Below are 9,803 nucleotides of genomic sequence, written 5' to 3' on the forward strand. Positions count from 1 at the left end.
GTTATACTGGGTCTCACTAAAACGCTTACGGAATTTGCATACAATATAGATAACGTTGAAAACTGCATACGATATGAACAAAGAAGGAAATTGCAGACGGTAATCGCTGTCCGTTATTATGGTGTTTATTATGGTTTAGTTATTTTAATTTTAATTTTTGATGTTAAAAATACACGATGGATACTTAAATATTGATGTTGACCTTTTTTATTTTGATATTTTATGGTGTAGATTAACCTAAGTTAATATAACAATCAAAACAGTAGGGCATGGAATGGCAGATCAACATTGTTAATTTTCGGATAAACTTTCTGGATTTTGCCAAGGTATATTTGTTCATAGATTTTCAGTTTGTTTGCTTCAAGAAGTAGTATGTGGATAAAACATTTCCTGTAAAAAGAATATATTTCATCAATCATAACGTGTTTATGAGACGTATTGGCTCTCATAATGACGATTTCTGTCTGTTACACAGTTGTCAAAATCTAAAACGCTTCACAATTTATCTGTCAAATCATTTCTTATTATACGATTTTAAAATGACATCAACTGTAGTAACACATCTTTGATAAATTTTAGTGCTTATATGCTTCTCAAAGTTTTCAACTTTCACTTTATTGATTTTTAAGATGATTGATCAATTGATAGCTGAAAGACAGTCAAATGAATATGGAATTGGGTTGTAGTAGATACAGTCAAGTTACCATTACCGGATCATTACCCATAGAGGATCACTTTCATGTTCAAGAATGCGCTTCCCGATAAATAATTGTCAGTTTTGGATGATATTTTGAACACAGCATTTTCAATCACATATAGAAAACAATTATAACAAAAACAAATGAATATAATTTACAACTGGCAATGTAATTTGGGCATTGTAAACAACACAGGTCATGTTTCGACAGTTCAAATAGCGTGGTAGAAGCCCCCTGAGTGGTTTCGATCACGTGATCCGTTATGGCTACAACTGATCTGTTAATGCATGAATTCTGCAGCGAAAAAAAGGTATCACAAATAAATTTTGCCTGCGTTTAAAAATAAGACTATATGCTGAATCAGTGAGCAAAGGTAATATTTAATCAAACTGATGTAAAAGAAGTCTCAAAACATTTATTGCTTTTCACCAGAACAACTTTATTACGCTACTGATCCGGTAATGGTAACTTGACTGTACATGTATTATAAAATTTGTGTTAAAAATCTGTGTGCAATCCTGTAATGGACTGTAAGCAATCACAATTCTATTTGTAACACCAGAATTAACCCTTTACATGCTGGGAAATTTGTCGTCTGCTAAAATGTCGTCTGCTGAATTTCTACAATTAGCATTTCTTCGATTAAAAAAAAAATACTATCAGAATAGCAAACAGTTTGGATCCAGATGAGACGCCACGTTCTGTGGCGTCTCATCTGGATCCAAACTGTTTGCAAAGGCCTTCAAAATTCGGTTCCCGCACTGAAAGGATTAATGAATGCGTTATCAATGTCAGTTAAGTGTTCATGATCAAGTTGAAATTAAAACAGTGATGCGCAAAGATAATGATTTGTTAAAACAAATATAGAAATAAAAAATGTAGAACAACACAAATTTGGAAGTCACTTTAGAGACTATAGTTTCCAGTTTTAGACAATTTAAAGGTTGTCTGCTCATATGTTTTGGAATATTGGTAAGATTGTTACCAGATTCAATACTTGTGCGGGCATTTTTTTTATTTGTAATATATTATGTTTAAATATAATTAAAACCACACATATATATTTTGCAAAAATTTTGTTAAGGCCTGTATCTTGTTGTTTCAGTGAAGAAATCCAATGATATACATGTAGGGGCATGCGTCCAAAGCTGATCCACATCATAACATACTGATTGGGAATAATGACATAGTACCAAAAGATGTGCTTATACTGTAATTAGCAGGTATGGTATGACTCACACCATGTATTGTTTACCTCATTTGTGTTTAGTATTTATTCTATTTTTTCCATTAGTAAAAACAACATATGATTTATTGATTATCTTATCCATGGTATGCGGATGTTTAGATAAAAACTAACAAAATTTATTAAACAAAAATGCCTTAGCTCTTTTCACTATGCATATCTGGAGGGAACAGAAATAAATTATGTACAAAACAAAAATCTTATTTTCATGTTGATAACAGTGTATCATTTGATTAATAATGTGTTGTGTTATTTTTACAAATATTAAGTTCAATAAGAAAAACAACAATGCAGGGAAAAATAAAGTGTGGTTACCACTGTATTGATGTATTATTGATGTGTTTGTGGAACGTTGCAGTCATAAATTATCAGTCATTGTTATATATTTTCATTGCAGATCTTCACAAATGAACCTGGCAGATCCTGGTGCAACCTTACCTTACCATGTTTACATCTAACCGTCAGTTTGAGCTGTGTGTGGGTGGTAACACGGACTATATACATGTATTGCCCAGTAATTGTCTTGTGATGGACCTTTTTAACATATCAAGTATTTAATTGAAGACTTAAGAGGTCAGTTTTCATCAAAGAATTTAAAAATACAGTTTTATTTGTAAGGGTGAATATGTGGTTATAATGGCATAAATGTATATCTTGTGTCTGTTTTTTAATCAGCCTTTCATCCATAATTATGAATTTTAAGCATGATAAAGTATTTTAAGGGAATATAATGTAGACATGTTATGTTGTTTCTGCACCAGCATTTGAATACAAGAAATTCTATGCTCACTCAGCACTGTTTACACATTGTCAATGAATTTGCTTGTTTTAGTTTCCAAATCTGTCTGTCTCTAGCTCCCTGTGAATAATGTACTTTTTTACATTGCATCCATTGATTTTAAATGGGGTGTATTATGCACATGTCACACTTTTTTTTACAAAAACATTAAGGTCAAAGGTAAAATATATGGGTCAAAATCATAACTTTTGCAATATTGAAGATAGCAACTTGATATTTGGCATGCATGTGTACCTCATGGAGCTGCACATTTTGAGTGGTGAAAGGTCAAGGTCATCCTTCAAGGTCAAAGGTCAAATCTATGGGTCAAAATCGCTCAAAAGGGGACATTGTGTATTGTGTTTTACAAACACATACCTTGTTATGTTATGTAATGGCCTTTCAATCATCTTATTTTTTTATGAAATACGCTGGATTTGTCTTTTCATTTCATCCATGATATCATTATGTTTTTTTTGCCTGTTACATTTTGCGGCCCAATGTACGTGTTAAGCAGTTTAACCATTTACAACGGCATTTGTGGCGAGGCTTACAGTCATAAGGTTGGTCATTACATGCACTGCATATCATAAAATCGTTTGGCTTTTATTGACAAAATTTGCGAAAACGGTGTCCAAGACTAAACATGACAAGTGTCGCAACTTCGTCCCCACCTGGGAATTCAGAGCGCAAATTTCAGATTATAATGTGTCAGATTTTACACTTGTATAATGAAGAAGTCATCTCTTGACAAGATGGTGATGTACTGATCTCGTTCCAAGCCACACATGATACTTGTTTTGATTTTAATCAAAATCGGTGTTAAATAGTAAACATAAAAAGTGTCACAAATTCGTCCATATTGAGAAGTCAGAGCTAAAATTTCTGATTTTAATTTGTCAGATTTTGCACTTTTATAATGAAGAAGTCATCTCTTGACAAGATGGTGGTGTCCTTATCTCGTGCCGAGCCACAAATGATTCTTGTTTGGGTTCAAAGCAACATATAAACGAAGATTTTTTTTAATGTACTTTGTTTTAAATTCTGTTCTTTGAAAAATGCATGTACTTTGTTTTAAATTCTGTTCTTTGAAAAATGCATAATAAGTCATCAACTATTATAATTTTATGAAAATATTACTTTAATTTTGGTTAATGCAGTTATTGATATAAATTGTTTTAACGCATACGATGTAGATAACGTTCGCGAACCACAATAGAAACGTTCGTTGAGTTCACGTTTAAACGCGACGGTCACGTTCTTACAGTGGGTATTATTTGTTGATCTTACTTCACTTTATCGACCATTTGTCATTTAACAGCAGAACACACGAACAATCAAAGTAATATTAGATGTAAGCGATCGTTTTTTTTCCGTTTAAGTTTCAAACATTGGCTCGAAAAAGTGTGTGCAAAGGCTCATTATCGACAATAAAGATAACTTAATAATAAGCTGTAAAAACAACAAGCAACAGTTTATGTCTTATTAAAATATACGGTCAGTACAAACATATATTGTAATATATGCTACTAACAATCGTTAAGTATAAACTGTAAGCAAACATCAACAATAACAATAACAGTTCGAGTATAAATATAGGTGAATGGAAAAAGTGAAAATCATTTAATTGTCTTATTCGCGATCATTTCGTTTCCGGTTTCCGTGCGATAGTCCCAAATAAGCGTCGCTCTGGCCGTAATACATAATTACCGTCTTTTGATTATAGTCAGTATTTGTGAACCTGAAAACGTGTTTTATAAATCTGGTATCATCGACGCCTTTGTTGGATATTTAAAAAAATCGCTTTTTTATTCGTTTGCCGTTCACCGTGAAAGATCTATAACCATATTGTCGCCAAGTGTAGCCAGCCAGATTTCCATTTTCTTCACAGTTTATTAATGGAACGCTTGAAGGCGCTATTATTATTGCGGACGGATGACAAATTCAGTTATCAACGGCAAAAGAAACACATTTGTAATGAAGTACCTGATACTATACAACAAGAGGGCCATGATGGCCCTGTATCGCTCCACTGCTGAAAAAAGGCTATTCAAATATTCTCTGCATGTGCAAATGCTTAAATATAGGCCTATAGGACGAGAAGATTTTGAAAATTTTCACAAAATAGGCCTTATATAAGCATATGTTAAATTTTGTGACCCCCGGGGCAGCGTCAAATTTGACCCCAGGGGCATAATTTGAAGAAATTTGGTAGAGGACTATTACATGTCTCTACATACCAAATTTGATAGACCTAGGCCCAATGGTTAGGGACGAGAAGATTTTGAAAGTTTTCACAAAATAGGCCTTATATTAGCACTTATACTAGCACTCACGATATGGCCGGCTCGTGAGCCGTGAGCGTTAAACATGAATGGTTACCGACTTCTATCCGCCTGGCGCCTGGCATTGTGATAGTAGTTGGGAGGTACATGGTATACACGCAAGGGTGTCTCATAAGCCGAATTGGCTGGCCCTTTCAATAGGGGTGACACTATAATAAAAAAGACCTTTTATTAGCATATGTTCGATTTTGTGACCCCCGGGGCAGGATCCAATTTGACCCCAGGGGCAAAATTTGAAGAAATTTGGTAGAGGACTATAAGATGTCTCTACATACCAAATTTGATAGCCCTAGGCCCAATGATTATGGACGAGAAGATTTTGAAAGTTTTAACAAAATAGGCCTTATATAAGAAAATTTTCATTTTTGTGAGCCCCGGGGCAAGGTCAAATTTGACTGCGTTTTAGAAGTTTCAACGTTGAAATGGGACGTTTCGGAAAGCTTACATATTATGAAAAGACGTTTTTTTATGTTGCCGTGTGTGTTTTAACAAATATAATTTTACGATCATTGCTTGATAGCATTGTAATTATTTTAGTGCAGTCAGACGCAGTAGCCGCCGAAACGTACACCTACTACGTTTGTTAAGTGAAATGTCTGTGCGCCGTTATTTTGCTAGATTTCGTATAACGTCTTCCTTATGAACTGCATAATGTTACAACTTTGATAAAAATCTTTAACACTCAATTCACCATTATTTTTGAGTTAATCATAACGCTTAAACGGACTAACTAATGTACATGGAGAAAGTAAATAAAAAACATTTTCTGGAGCAAGAAGTTGAAAAACAAAACATTACACATCAATTTTGACTTCTATTGCAACCAAATTTAGGTTCGATGATGACAGCCAGATATTGCTCTCTATTAATTGAATGTTTGAAAAATTCGTTAGACCAGTATCATGCGAAAATGGATCTTATTTAATTGTGGTTCCCTCATTGAACTTATGTTGTCTGTCGACTTTTAGAATAATGTGTCAGAAATAAATGTATTGCTTCAGATTCACGAGCTTATTTTTAAGAAATGAAATATGCAAATGTATGTTATATATATTTTTTTCTGTTTCTTAAACGTATCTTATTTATTTGTGACTACGTGCTTATTTTTTTTTAAGAAATGAGAGATTCAAATGTGTCTTATTTATCTTTTATCCATGTCTTAAATGTGTTTTATTTATATAAGACCACATTCTATACTGCCAGTGTCATGCGAAAATGGATCTTATTTCTCAATATCCACCTTCACACTTTATTCTTTATTAGCGCCGTCTTTCATTAGGCTATCACTATTTAAAGAACAGATTACTGTGAAATTAATAAAAATGTACAACGGTGATATTGATCCATTCTCGTTGTTAATTTTAAATGTACACAACAGTTTAGCAATAAATGAAATCAGTTATTTTGACAGTTAATCCTTTTTTTCCAGAACGGTAGCCAGGTGCCTGTGTATTGAGCTGACAAGATAGGGATCATCACAGCAGGTTGCTAATACACAGTGTAGACTTCCCCTGTTTTATTATTGTATTTGTTATTTACCTGATTGGAATAAATGAAGTGTATTCAATCGGGTCTGCTGGCGTTATGTTCAATGTCATTTTATGTGAAAAGCTGGGTTTCGGACATAATTTCAATCGTTTTGCTTTTCTACACAATTTTTGAAATAATGAATATATTGGCGCGATGAAACATGATTTATAAATCAAGCTGACAGAATAGTTTCAGTTCTTAATTATGTGTACGGTAATTTAATTCCCATCTCTCGCTTAACTTAACGTTCAATGGCACGCGCACTTAACAAAATTATAAAACATCAAGTGTTTCATTTTATTTCTTTTTATAAATTATGCACACATATTATATGTTATAATTTTTACTCAACCAGAAAGAAATAATAAAACCTGGTTATATATAAAGCGCTTTACTTTTGCAAAATGCTACATTAAATAAGGAAATATCGTATGTTTTTGTTACGTGCTTGATATATTTATAAAAAAAAGCAGTTTTTTGTAATACAATATCGGAATTTGACATTTAATTTGATGCAATCCACACAACAAAAATTAGCGGCCAAGCGCAGTATTCTGCGCTCGGCCGCTGATGGTGTATTATATATATACAATTATGATAAGAAACAGTAGTAGACAACAGGCATCTGGTTGATAAGAAGAACTTATATATTTATTGGACGTGAATAACATCACCAACTAAAAATGTTTTGAAATAATAAATTTGCACAGAATAATTGTATAACATTATTCATCTAGCGGCCAAGTGCATTAATCTGTTTTACTGTTTAGTAATACCATCATTTTTAAACTGATAACTGAAATAAAGAAATATCGTGTTTTTTTGTTAAGTGTACGTGCTTGAATTAATTATTGTATTGCATGTGCCGCATTTAAAGATACTACATCCGCACATCAGACCAAGATAGATATATTTGACATAAGACCACACCACAGTGAGGCGTTATGAGAGACAGTAACGATAAGGCTGATAGGTGACATTGACGCACAGACTGAACAAAGTTCATGTTATGTAATGTACGAACGAAAGGCCGCACGAACGTACGGACCGACGGACGAAGGAACGAAGGGACGGACGTACAAAGGAACGAACGAACGGACGGATTAGCGAATTGACGAATGAACAGACGGACGGATTAACGAAGAAGGGACGGACGGACGCATATATTCAATGCGCTTTCGGTAAATCTTTTGCGCTTTCGGTACCGATACCGAAAGCGCGCGCTTTCGGTTAATCTAGTAACCCCACTTGTCACTCACTCACAGCTTCTTTCGCATATTCAGTCCATCAATCCCCTTCTTACACTTAGTCAATTAGTGAGTTCCCTCCGGCTCAATATTTTCATTAGCCGAATTTACGGTAGATCACATACATTCTTTACATTCTATCAGTTTTATGGCGTTTGATGAAAAAAAGTTATAGCCAAATTATTCAATCAGTGTAACTGTAATTCAATCGCGCACTTGTAAACTCGCACTGTCAGTAAATCGCATGTTCATTCGCGGAGTGAGTCCGTCCCTCAAACATTCTTACAGGCAGTCACTCGCTTACATAAACAGTCGCGCAGTCGGTCGATCACACCGTCGAAAAGTAAATCGCATAGTTAGTCAATCACTCACTGTGAAACTCAAAGAGGATGCAAAAATCTAAATATTCATATTTAAAGAGGATGCAAAAATCCTAAAGCGTGCAACAAATGTCCTTCCTCAGACAACATATCGCAAAATCATGAATTGGCAATAGTAATTGTATAAGTGTATATAGAATGTGATAATATTGTATATGTAGTATACATGTTCTTAAACGACAAAGAACTACTTATTTTGTTATAATATAAAACTATATCTGAAACCCCAAAATCATTTAGAAGTTACCTTACAGTAAAATACACATGAATCCCAGTTCGAAAGACCCATTTTGCAATCTTCAATAGCTATGCAGTACATAGTTACAACAATAATGTACTTTATTGGGTTCAATATTGGCCCCAATCCTGTGTATTATCCCCGTTCATTGATATCATGCTGTGGTCACAGAGCAGCGATCATTATCAGCGGTGATCAAAACTAACAGGTGCACAGGAAAAAAAATGCATTAACCCATTGGTAGGTCCGTTGAGAGCTTACGAGGATTATACACATAATGTGGATATGCTGGGGTCTGTCATTTATTGACGCTGTATTTTTCAATGAACGGAGATAATGCACAGGATTGATATTTTATTAATTAACTCTTTTTGCTGATATATATATATAAAGGCAAATAAAAGCATTTGTAAAGTATATCAACTGACAGGAATATGTTATACATCTTGATTCTGATTTAAATCACACAGCTTTACATTACTTTAATATTTTCATAAAATATTTGATGATATGTAAATCACGTAAGAATGCTTAAAGAATCGATATTTCCATTGCGTCTGATCTTCAAATTGTATTTTTGAAAACTGATTAACACGATAAGTTAATAAAGTATGTCCGTCTCTCTTATATTAAATACATTGTAAACAAGTGGCTTTATAACAACAACAACCACAACATCATAAGTGGTATTACATAAATGGAGAATGAAATATCTTTACCAAATATACAATTATAATTACATTTCTATATTTCTTTATTTGCTCATTTTCAAATGAATAATATAATGAGAATTTTATTCCGTGTATTTAAAAAATCGAATTTGGCGTGTAAACGCTTATGCAAAAATCTACCAATTTTATTTTAATAGTTTTCTGACTCCTTTATCAAATAATAAATACAATCAACTGAACCAGAGGTATATTTATAGAACAGAACAGAATATATTTTAATTTGTTTCACAGGCCACATAAAACAGTACATAAATTGTAACAGCATTTAGTTCACAAAATTTTATTTCTCAAAACAGAAGTTCGAAGTAACAACAATTACAGAATTATTTAGGGAAGGCGATCAGTGAGTTTACTTTTTGATTTTTGTAGCATTATCAATCAGTATTTTTTTCCATTACGGAATTTATCTAAAAACAGACATTTACTATTGTATGCTAGAAGCTTTATTGTAAGCTTCATTGCTGAAATAAATGTTGTTGTTGAATTTGATAGATCTCATGCTTATTTATCTGTCTTCTTTAAAAACGCTGTGTCTATTTTTGATACATATCGGGTATTAAAATAGTATTAAAATAATACAAGACACTAGATACATATCGTTTAAGGTTGT

General features: G+C 33.2%; 1 long non-coding RNA gene across 2 annotated transcripts; it reads left to right on the forward strand.

The window, feature by feature from the left end:
• Positions 1 to 2: 2 nt before the first annotated feature.
• LOC127861204 (uncharacterized) lies at positions 3 to 4,495 on the forward strand. Of its 2 annotated transcripts, none has more exons than XR_008040110.1 (3): positions 3 to 99; positions 1,804 to 1,921; positions 2,342 to 4,495. It is a non-coding gene; the product is annotated as an uncharacterized LOC127861204 (long non-coding RNA). The 2 variants fall into 2 exon arrangements; XR_008040109.1 differs by lacking the exon at positions 3 to 99 and adding an exon at positions 209 to 326.
• Positions 4,496 to 9,803: the final 5,308 nt, after the last annotated feature.

The sequence above is a fragment of the Dreissena polymorpha genome, chromosome 15 (assembly GCF_020536995.1).
Source record: "Dreissena polymorpha isolate Duluth1 chromosome 15, UMN_Dpol_1.0, whole genome shotgun sequence".
Classification (NCBI taxonomy): Eukaryota; Metazoa; Mollusca; class Bivalvia; order Myida; family Dreissenidae; genus Dreissena; species Dreissena polymorpha.